Source organism: Urocitellus parryii, chromosome 4 (genome assembly GCF_045843805.1).
Source record: "Urocitellus parryii isolate mUroPar1 chromosome 4, mUroPar1.hap1, whole genome shotgun sequence".
NCBI classification, from domain to species: Eukaryota; Metazoa; Chordata; class Mammalia; order Rodentia; family Sciuridae; genus Urocitellus; species Urocitellus parryii.
Window position 1 is genome coordinate 105,816,015 of NC_135534.1, and position 10,932 is coordinate 105,826,946.

At 42.3% G+C, this 10,932-nt stretch overlaps 1 non-coding gene and 1 pseudogene across 1 annotated transcript; one reads left to right on the plus strand and one right to left on the minus strand.

The window, feature by feature from the left end:
* Nucleotides 1-650: 650 nt before the first annotated feature.
* On the minus strand, nt 651-752 carry LOC113188195 (small nucleolar RNA U13). Its single transcript, XR_003301512.1, has one exon. It is a non-coding gene; the product is annotated as a small nucleolar RNA U13 (small nucleolar RNA).
* Nucleotides 753-4,757: 4,005 nt separating this feature from the next.
* On the plus strand, nt 4,758-6,327 carry LOC113188157 (large ribosomal subunit protein eL34 pseudogene; annotated as a pseudogene).
* The last annotated feature ends 4,605 nt before the right edge of the window (nt 6,328-10,932 follow it).

Sequence of the window (10,932 nt, forward strand, 5' to 3'; positions counted from 1 at the left end):
ACTGCAAATTTTAGAGGGGAAAAGAGGCCCAGAACAAGGAAATACAGTGTGGTGTGATAAATGCCTCAGAGCTACAACTGGGGGCTAGGAGAATGAAAATATTAACATGGCCATCCTTCTAGGGACAATGGGGGAGGGGGCCCCAGAGGAGCAGCCTTTATTTTCCCTATTTATTATTATTATTTTTAATTCAGAGAAAAGTGGAAGTTTGCAGATCTACCACCTAGATTCAACAATTGTTAACATTTTGCCATGATAAACTAACTATTAGGTAATGTAAATAAACAAATGCTATCCCATTCAAAAGTTCATCCCTAAATTTTTAAACATATTTTATTTTTGGAGGGGTACCGGGGAATCAAACCCAGCTTTTTTTATTTTTTGAGACAGGGTCTTACTTTTTGCTTAGGGCCTCCATAAGTTGCTGAAGCTGGCCTTGAATTTGTAATCCTCTGGCGTCTGCCTCCCAAATAGCTGGGATTATAGGTGTGCGCCACTGTACCAGGCCTAAGCTTATTAACTTCTAATAATGACATTCTCTTACACTGTGGACATTCTCCACAATGCTATTATCAAACATAAGAATTAATGTTAATCCCTTTTAATCATCTAACAGATAGTCCATTTAAAAATCATCCCAATTTCCTTCTATACCTGCAGGCAATGAACTGACATCATTACAGGGTTTGACAGAAACCTCTCCCACAATAGCGTGGAAACCCAACCAGCACATTTATGAGCCACAAGAAGATCCCTCAGTGTTTTTCATAGGTTGTTTTTCTCACAGTCCAGGATCCATTACTGTGCTTTGTAAAAGTGAATTTGGTTAAGTGGAGCCCTGTTTCCCAGAACCCCCTCCCCTGAATGATTTCAGGTTAGACTTTGCCAAAAGAGGAAATTGCATACAATCTGGAAGGCAGAAATGAAGCAGCAAGTATTATTCCCTGAAGGTCATTGTGGTTAGATGAGATGACAGAAGCATTGATGAGCATCTCCTAGCTGTGCTCCCTGATTAGTGTCCAGAAACTTTCAAATTGTTGACCCAGTTGTCCACAAATGGCCCCAGACCTACCACCAGATACTTGGTAATGGACCCATGGAGGTGGCGGCCACACAGACCCTCCAGAGCTTTCCCATCATAGTGCCATGTTAGTGGCTAGAAGTGTTTGACTTCCCACATTGGTGGTTCCTTTTCTGGTGTCAGACTGCTTTCCTGCCCTTCACTTCCCCAGTTCCTACCACAATTAGGTAAGGTATTATCCTATAATAAATTCCTTATCTCATCGTTTAGAGTGGTTCTGCTTCCCTGATGGAGACATTTACTGGTACTGGCTGTGGTTTCAGGGCAAACTCTTAAGGATGAGACTCCAGATCTTGTTCTCTGAATCTGATTAAATTTAACTGCATAAGTGCTTATCTCTGTGGTAAACGATTACTTAAATTCTCACCTGTAGACCCCTGTGATAAATGTTTATGGAAGGAGAGACTTTGGGTAACCAAACATTGGCTGCCATAGAAATATTTTGGTAGAAATAGGAATATAATGAGAAATGTCAGTTGCTTCTACGTATGGGGAAAGTCTGGAGAAAGAAAATGATGAGCTCAGAGATTTAAATTCCCATCCCCCCAACTAGGAAAGGGACCAAAAAAATTAATTATTGCCCTAAAAGAAATTTTTACCTTTTATACTTCAGGGTCAAGATTTCTGATAACCAAACCTTAAAGGAACTGAATTTTCGTGCAAATAAAACTTACAACCTAATAGGGTCTTTTGTGTTAATATAATAATAATAATAACAACAACAACAACACAGCAATTGGGTAAGAGATCCAAAATCTTAGAATGGGAACACTGGAATAAATACCAATGAAGCTGAAGATCTTTAACCCAGAGTATTGCTGATCCTACTTCACACACACACACACACAAAATTAAAAATTAAAAAAATACAAGTGACCCTTTCTCTCTATCTGTGGTTAGTCTTCCTTGCTGCAGAACCTGTAAAGACCTTCCTAGAGGTAGTGCCTTATGGGGGACAGCTGGTCTTCCTGGAATCTAGCATTACCATGGACCCCAGCGTGACCCATGAGAAGGCAACATATACACCAAAAGAACATTGAGAGTTGGTCAATGTATGCATTGTTTCCTTTTTTTATTTTGTCATAATTTTATACTTGCTGAAAAGCATAGTGCAAATGATTCTCTTCACCTTACATCAAGATCCCTGCAATACCTGTTTACACCGACGAAAATCCAGGGAAGGCCAGGTGCAATGTTTACCCCTATAATCCCAGCAACTCAGAAGGCTGAGGCAGGAGGATGCAAATTTGAAGCCAGCTTCAGCAACTTAGTGAGGCTCTAAGCAACTTAGCCAGACCCTGCCTCAAAATATACAATAAAAAGGGGAGTGGGAATGTGGCTCAGTGGTTAAGTACCTCTGGTTTCAATTCCTGATACCAAAAACAAAACAAAATAAAATAAATAACAATAAAAATAAAATTAAATAAATAGATAAATAAACAAATAAATCCAGGGAGTCCGTATGAGAATGGATGAAAGAATATAATTTGGCCTTGGCTGAATTCATTAATATGGGTGCTGTATTAGAAATACAGCCCTGTTATGACTTTTTTGACATGTTAAAAAACTTTTCTGGCTGTGGGGAGACTGCCCCGTCCTGGGCTAGGCAATTCTTAGAGATAGCAATTTGCCCAGCTTGGAGTGGGTCTTTGATATGCATGCAAACCAGCCCAGAGTCAACTCTATCTGGCCCCTACACTCCAAAATGCCACTGCCTTATCCCAGGCCAGGTGCCAGCCAACTAGGGGCCACCCTGTCACCCAAAGCCACCCAAATGATTCAAACTAGCAAGTTCCAAACTGTCTATCCCCCCTTGCGTTTCCTGTGTACTGTCCTATAAAGACCCATTCTTCTCCCTCCCACCTGTTTACTGTCACCCTGTCATCCTGCCATCTTTCCCATGTGATCCTGCCACCTCCTGCCTCTGGGACCTGTGAGTGTAATATGCTTTGTTTTCCTGAGCTTCTCTTCTGTTTCTTCTTATGGCTACACCTGACTAACCATCTCATCAAAGAATGCAAAATAGGTGCACTAAGCAGAGAGCCTGGGTTTCACGTATGTGCACAAGTGAAGAGAGAAGGGCTTTAGAAACTGGCTATGAAACCCAAAGATGGCTTGCACTAAAAGAAGCTGAGATGTCAAAACTCCAGTTATGGTTCAGATATGAGGTGTCCCACAAAAGCTCCTATGTTAGTGCAAGAATATTCAGAGATGGAATGGTTCAACTATGAGAGCTGTAACCAAATCAGTCCATCCTAGTTTGAATGGACTAACTGGTGATAACTGTAGGCAGGTGGGCCATGGCTGGAAGAAGTGGGTCACTGGGAGCATGCTCTTCTCTCTTTCTCTCTCTCTCTCTCTCTCTCTCTCTCTCTCTCTCTCTCTCTCTGAGATTCCTGACACCCACCATGAGTTGAGCAGCTTTCCTCTTCTGGGTCTATCCCCCATGATATGTGTGCTACCTCACCTTGGCCCCAGAGCAATGGAGTCAGTCATCTATGGACTGAGACCTCTGAAACCATAAGCCCCAAATAAACTTTCCCTCCTCTAAGTTGCTCTTGTCAAGTATTTTGGTCGCAGAGATAGAAGCTGACTAAAACAACTCCCAATACTGAAGAGGAAGGTATGCAGAGCACTAGAGTAGATTTGTAATGTGAAACCAGCTAACCATATTCTTTGGTAGGGTCCAAAGAATACTCCCTTCACCAAGGTTTTGAGAAATGCCTTGATGAGAAGAATTCCAGTGCTCCTAAATAGTCACTCTGTGGTGACTATTCTTGAAAGGCAAGTCAAGGAGCAGGAAATGCAGTTATCGAAATGGGCTTCCTGAATTAATGCAAAGAGAACAACAGGATATTGGTGTGTCAGGAGCCTTGTGGAGGCATTTAGTAACCAAGACAGTGGTAGTGTAGTTAATGGGCCACAGAGCCAAAGCAGGCATCAGAGCGGTTTAGCCTTCAGAATATGGCTTTGGCTCACTGATCATGGTGCCCCTAGGATGAAATTGGCCTACTAGAGTCTTACGTGATTTTTTACAAGTGATAGGTGTCCTGCAATGGTGAACAGAAATCTGACTCTGACAGTAGTCAGGGCCCTTTAACTAATTCTCACATTGTAGATGGCTCTTAAGCCCCAAGCCTCTTGGGTAAAGGGAAGACTAGGCTCATCTGAGGAAGGACTTGCTAGTCCACCAAAAAGTTAGACTTTAAATATTCCTCTTAGCCTTTCCCCAAAACCTGTAGTTATTGCACAGGCTGAATATGCATTGGGAAAGGGAAATGACCAGGTTCTGGGAATTACCGAAACTTGGCTCTGAACTGATACTCATCTCTAGAGATTCCAAATGCTACTGGGTGTCATTGTCAAAGTAGAAATTGATGGAAGTGAGATGGTGTATGGAATTTTGGGTTGACTCCATCTCACAGCAAGCCTAATGGTTCCCAGAATCCTTTCTGTCATTATCTCCTCAGTTACAGAATGCATAAGTGGATATACACTACCGCTTAATATTCTCAGCAGCTGCTGTGGTGTGAATACAGTTTGTCACCTAGAACTCAGGTTGAAACTGAATTCCTACCATGAATTAAGATGCAAAACCTTAGTCCAACTAGGGTATTCAGAGAGGTTTCCTTGGGAGGTAATTAGCATTAGCTAAAGTCTTTAGGATGAAGCTATCATGAGTAAATCCTGGCGACTTTACAAGGAGAGAGAGACCAGATCTCTGTACCACCCTGTGACTCTGCCAGCAAGGAAGCCATCATTACTTCCAGAGACAGTGTCTAGAGACGCTCAGAACCATTCAGTGTTTCATAGACGTCAGAGGTTTTCCTACAGCACAGCCTCCAAAGACACTCAGCTGTCTCAAACTCCTGGTAGTAGAATCATTTACATTTACACCAAGAAGGCTGGGAAAGTACCCAGTTCTGCATGTTTTGCACACCCAGGCAGGCTTCAAGGGGTTCGTGCTGTGAGACCTGAAGTGCTGATGAGATTATCTAAGACTTAAAACCTGTCAGCAGGGCCTAGGATGGCTCCACAGGTCCTCAGTGTGTTTGTGACAGAACCAAGTATACTCACCTTATGGAGAAGCAGAAAACCATTGTGAAAGTTTAAAGGCAGAAGTACAGAGTCAGAAAGCTAAATTAAAGAATGAAGCTTCTTTGAGTAATAAAAGATCAAAAGGCTTGTTCTGGCTGTGTGTGGTATGCACACCTGTCATCCCAACAACACAGGAGGCTGAGGCAGGAGGATCAAAAGTTTGAGGCCAGTTTGGGCTATTTAGACCCTATCTCAAAATAAGAAGGGCTCTAGCTGTGACTCAGTGATAGAGGACCTGAGTTCAATCCTGAGTATTAAAAAAAAAAAAAAAAAAAAAAAAGAAAGAAAGAAAGCTTATTCTGAGGCTTCTTAACCTTGTATCTGCAGAAACTTAAGTCAAAAATAAACCTCTTTTCTTTATAAAATATCCGGCCTCAGATGCTTAATTGTAGTAACAAAAACCAGACTAGTATAGTAGGTATCCAAGCAGATACACTCAGCAACTTGTAGACTCCCCACATTGGTTCTCTGTTCCCTGAAATGAAGGCTTGCATAATAGAAAAGGCCAAGTGGAAGTCACTAGAACTGTGTCTACATACTAAAATGTAAACAACAAAAGTATCTTGTTTCTTGAAGGATCCAAGATTAGTGCCATCAACAAGGTTCTAACAGATACAGAGGGGGTGACTCCCGTCACATCCCTACTCAAATCACTTGTTGCCTGTCAGCAGACTGGTGGACCTCAGAGAATGACAACAAACTATCCAAACTTTGATGATGCCAATTTAAGCTGCTCTTCCAGGAATGATTTCTTTGCTACAACAAATCAATACCTCCATGGCTTCAGTTTGCTAATGATCTGCAAAGGCTTTTTACTCTGAACTTTTCATGCCATTATCTTCTAGTTGCCACACTGCACCGCACCACCCCTGTGCACGTCAGGCCGCTAACAATTTGGCAGCCTCTCATAATCTATCTGCAAGGACCTTCAAACACTTTTACTTCATGTGGATACAGGAAGGTACTGCTGGCTGGCAGGGTGCCTCAGTTCCTCACCACAGGTGACTCTCCACAGGGGACCTATTGTCCTCATTGTCATAACTGGCTTTCCCTAGAGCCATCTAAGATAAAGTGAGGTAGAAGCTGCAATGGCACCGTTTCAAAGTCACATGATGTCCTGTTGCGTTCACACAGGTGAGCACTACTGAATGTGGGCGGGGACTACCTGAGTCCAGGAATACCAGCAGGTGAAGGATCACTAGACCATCGTGAAAGCTGGCTACCATGGTATGAAATTCCTGAAAGATGGGCTGGGGATGTGGCTCAAGTGGTAGCGCGCTCGCCTAGTATGCGTGCGACCCGGGTTCGATCCTCCTCAGCACCACATACCAACAAAGATGTTGTGTCCGCCGAGAACTGAAAAATAAATATTAAAAATTCTCTCTCTCTCTCCTCTCTCACTCTCTCTTTAAAAAAAAAAAAAATTAATTTAAAAAAAAAAAAAAAAAAGAAATTCCTGAAAGTTTTTTGTTCTGTCCCTTCCAACTTTTCTAAGTTTAGAGTTGTCCCAAAAGAAGGATTTTTTTAAATGTTATACACATGCAAATACTATTATTAACATTATCCATTGAGTGGACCTTGGCTTCTATTTTTGCATCTGATGCTGACTCAGAATGTGTCCTTGAGCAATCCTTTCTCTTAACATCTCTGGACCTTAACTTCCTTTTCCATGAAACAGAGAACAAATTCCTGCCCCTTCCTTCCTCCCCCAGAGGTTTGTGGAAGTGTTTTTACCTATTTAAAACTCCAATGTGGACCTTAGAGGTCCATCCCATAAAGCCTTTCATTTTACAAATGCAGGAACTGGTTCCTAGAGAAGGCAAGATGTTTGTCTAGAATCACACAGCCAGTTAGTAGCGCAGCCAAGATTGGAACCTCAGTCTTACATCTCCAGCATCTGCCCAACCACCCTGCTTCTGTCTTAGAATGAGAGTGTCCACTTCTGAAAAGAATTTTTACAGTATTTATGACAATCAGAGAGTAAGGACTAGCTGCCAGCTTGCAGGAGGAGCCCTAGTGTCCCTGTTCATACACTGTGTGGTCTCAGGATCCCCCTTACACTCCTAAAAATTATTGAGGTCCCATAAAGGGGATGGGGGCATGGGAGGAATGGAGGAACTGCAGAGAGGGCAAAGGGGAGGGAGGGGAAGGGAGGGGCGCAGAGTAGAAAAGACTGTGGAATGAGATGGACATCATTTTCCTAAGTACATGTATGAAGACCCGAATGGTGTGACTCTACTTTGTGAACAACCAGAGACCTGAAAAATTGTGCTGTGTATGTGTACTCTGAATTGAAATGCATTCTGCTGTCATGTGTAACAAATTAAAATAAATAAATAAATTTAAAAAAAAATTCTTGAGGTCTCTAAAGGACTTTTGTTTATAGAGGTTATATCAATTAATATTTATTGCATTAGAAGTTAAAATTATGTGAAAATGTCAAATGTTTTATTATTTACTTTTAAAATAACAATAATAAGCTTATAGTATATTAATATTATTTATTAACAAAATATGGATATTTTGCTATGGTCTGATCATGTTGGTGTTCCATCCAAAATTCACGTGTTGAAACTTTTTTTTTTTTTTTTTTTTTAAGAGACAGGAGAGAGAGAGAGAGAGAGAGAGAGAGAGAGAGAGAGAGAATTTTTAATATTTATTTTTTAGTTCTCGGCGGACACAACATCTTTGTTGGTATGTGGTGCTGAGGATCGAACCCGGGCCGCACGCATGCCAGGCGAGCGCGCTACCGCTTGAGCCACATCCCCAGCCCCACGTGTTGAAACTTAACCCCATCAAGATGTGTGACCCAGCCAGGTGTGGTGGTGCACACCTGTAATCCCAGCAGTTTGGGAGGCTGAGGTTAACAGATACAGAGGTGGTGTAAAACAGGTTCAAAGGATAACAGGTTCAAAGCTAGCCTCAGCAAATTAGCAAGGCTGTAAGCAACCTAGTGAGACCCTGTCTCTAAATTAAAAAAATTAAAAGAGCTGGGGATGTGGCTCAGTGATTAGGCACTGCTGGGTTCAATCTCTGGTACTAAAAAAAAAAAAAAAAAAAAAAAAAAAAAAAGAGGAATGGCCCAGACTAGGGTGTAGCTCAGTGTTGGAGTGTTTGCCCAGCAGGCCAAAGGCCCTCAGTTTCCTTGCCAGCACAGAGAGAAGAAAGAAAGATTAAAAAGTGTGGCCTTTGCAAGGGAGAAAATCACATAAGCTCCAACCTTATGAATTAATATTCTTCATATATATATGAAGTTTCGGGAGCTTGTTCTTCTTCCCTCCTGCCACATGAGGACCCATAGAAGGTGCCCTTGATGATGAACAGGCCGAATTGCTTGTCCTGTCTCACCAGACTCTGAATCTGCTGACACCTTGGTCTTGAATTTCCCAGCCTCAGAACTGTGAGAAATATATTTCTGCCTATAAACTGTTTAGTCAGAGGGATTCTGCTGAATGGACTAAGACAACTTTTAAGAAGAGTAACTATACTTCCCAAAAGGAAAAAAATGAGAAAGGGTGGTTTTGCTTTACATTTTTGCAAAATGTCTTTAACCTCTGTCTTCCTAGAAGACAACTGGGTTCTCGTAATTGTTTCTACAGATAATCTGTTACATCATTTGGCCTCTGGTAAACCCAGGTCTGTTTGTAACAGAATAAGAGTGAAAAGTTCATTTTAACATTATTAGGAAAATAATTCTGATCGCACAGACCCTCTGAAAGGGCCTCGGGGATCTTTAAGAATCCTGAACCTCACTTTGGGGACCTCTGTTGTAGCATCATGCCACAGGACTCAATTAAGGACAAAACATTACCTAGTAAAACAAAATAATCAGCACTGATCAGTGTTGCAGAAATACAAAGATGGGAAGGGGAGTATCACAAAAGGTGATAGAATTAAAAATTTTATCCAGTCACAGTGGTATATGCCTGTATTCCCAGCTACTTGGGTGACTGAGACAGGAGGATGGAAAGTTTAAGACCAGGGTGGACAATTTAGTGAGACTCTACTCAAAATTAAAAAAAAAAAAAAAAAAAGTTTAAAGGAATGGAGATGGAACTCAGTGATAAAAAAAAAAAAAACAAAAAAAAACCTGAGATCAGTTGCCAGTACCAAGAAAAAAAAAAAAATTTTTTTTTAGCAAATCAGAAACAAAATTACATTTTAAGTGGAATGTTTTATATTTACATACTGTTTTATTTTTAATCATTTGCACGTGCATTGGAAGCAAAAGCTGGGAAGAACTGGCCTGATAGCCGTTTGTATGAAAAAGATCTGGTGGTGTAGGTGAACCACAAGCTAAACATGAACCAAGAGCTTGAAACATAATGTTAAGAAGCCTCAACAGATGTGGAACCACTGAGCCAGGGCTGATAGGCAGGGATCCTTGGAGACAAGGTATGGAGAGAAGGGGAATGGATAGAAGGTGCACATTTGCACTTGCCTAACAAGGTGACTTGGAAAAGTTTAAATAAGTGAAAGCTAAATCCACAAACAAATTTCTCTCAAGTCCTACAGACTTTCATAACCAAAAGGACAAGGACAACCCCTTGCTGGGTTCACTGGTTTCCACCAGGGTCTAACCCCAGCCATCTGCAGGGGATGAATGAGGGCAGCCTAGTCTGGGTGCTGATTTCCTCCAGCTTTCTGAATATTACTCACCCCAGCCATTTGCTCTGGCCAGAGGTATCCGACCAGGGGCCAGCACCATCTAACCTTCTTCAACATCATCCTACAGAATCTGGCTGGTCACTGGGGACTCTTTCCCTGGTCTGGCCTAGTAGAAAGGGTCTTGGCTACTCTGGTATTGCTATTGCCACAGTAGCATCTTTTGTTTGTTTGTTTGTTTTGGGGTACCAGGGATTGAACTCGGGGGCACTGAGCCACATCCCTAGCGCTATTTTGTATTTTATCAGAGACAGGGTCTCACTGAGTTGCTTAGCACCTTGCTAAACTGCTGTCACTGACTTTGAATCTCTGCCTCAATTTTCCGAATCGCTGGGATTATAGGCGTGCGCCACCGTGCTCAGCCATGGTAGCATCTTTGTGCCCTGGTTGTGAAGTTGTTCCATCCCTCACCTACTGAGTCAAGAAACAGGTTCCTCTCAAGGTCAGAAAAGTTGGCCCAGAATGTCACGCACCTCACAGAAGGGTTTTGCCTATTCTGCTCCAGCGTGAGCAGATCTTTGACTTGGCACTCAAGTTTCTGCACTGCATGTCCAAGGATCATGAACAACCTGGAAAACTTCCAGAATATGACAAAGATAATAGAGGTGGCTTGCTGAGGGCCATTACCAAGTAGGTATGACGCATCGTAATCCTTGCCAGTGTACCCCATGTTAAATGGACTTGCCTTGGAAATTTGCTGCGACCTTGCTTGTGAGTTTGAGAAAGGTGACCCTGCTCAATCACCAGGGTGGATCCAGGATTAGGGTGTATTCCTGCAGGAAGTATCTCCGTCCTTGGGTTTAGGGCGTGACAATAGGAGTTTTAGGGAAGTTGAGGTTGAAGATTATTGATGCTGGGATTAGAGTGTTCCTGCTGCTTGTTCCCGTTGAGTTTGAAAAGACCCCCGTTTCCCTGTCCAAGGAGAATCACACCAAACACTGGCTGCAAAAAGCACGAGGGATTTATTGGGGGACACAGGCGCCTGCGGGTGCTCAGCAGAACCTCAGCCGGAGCTTTGGTGAGCTGGCACACCGGGCTTGGGGATACAGAGATTTTTATAGGGTAAAGGGGCTGTTTTTGCGCGGGGG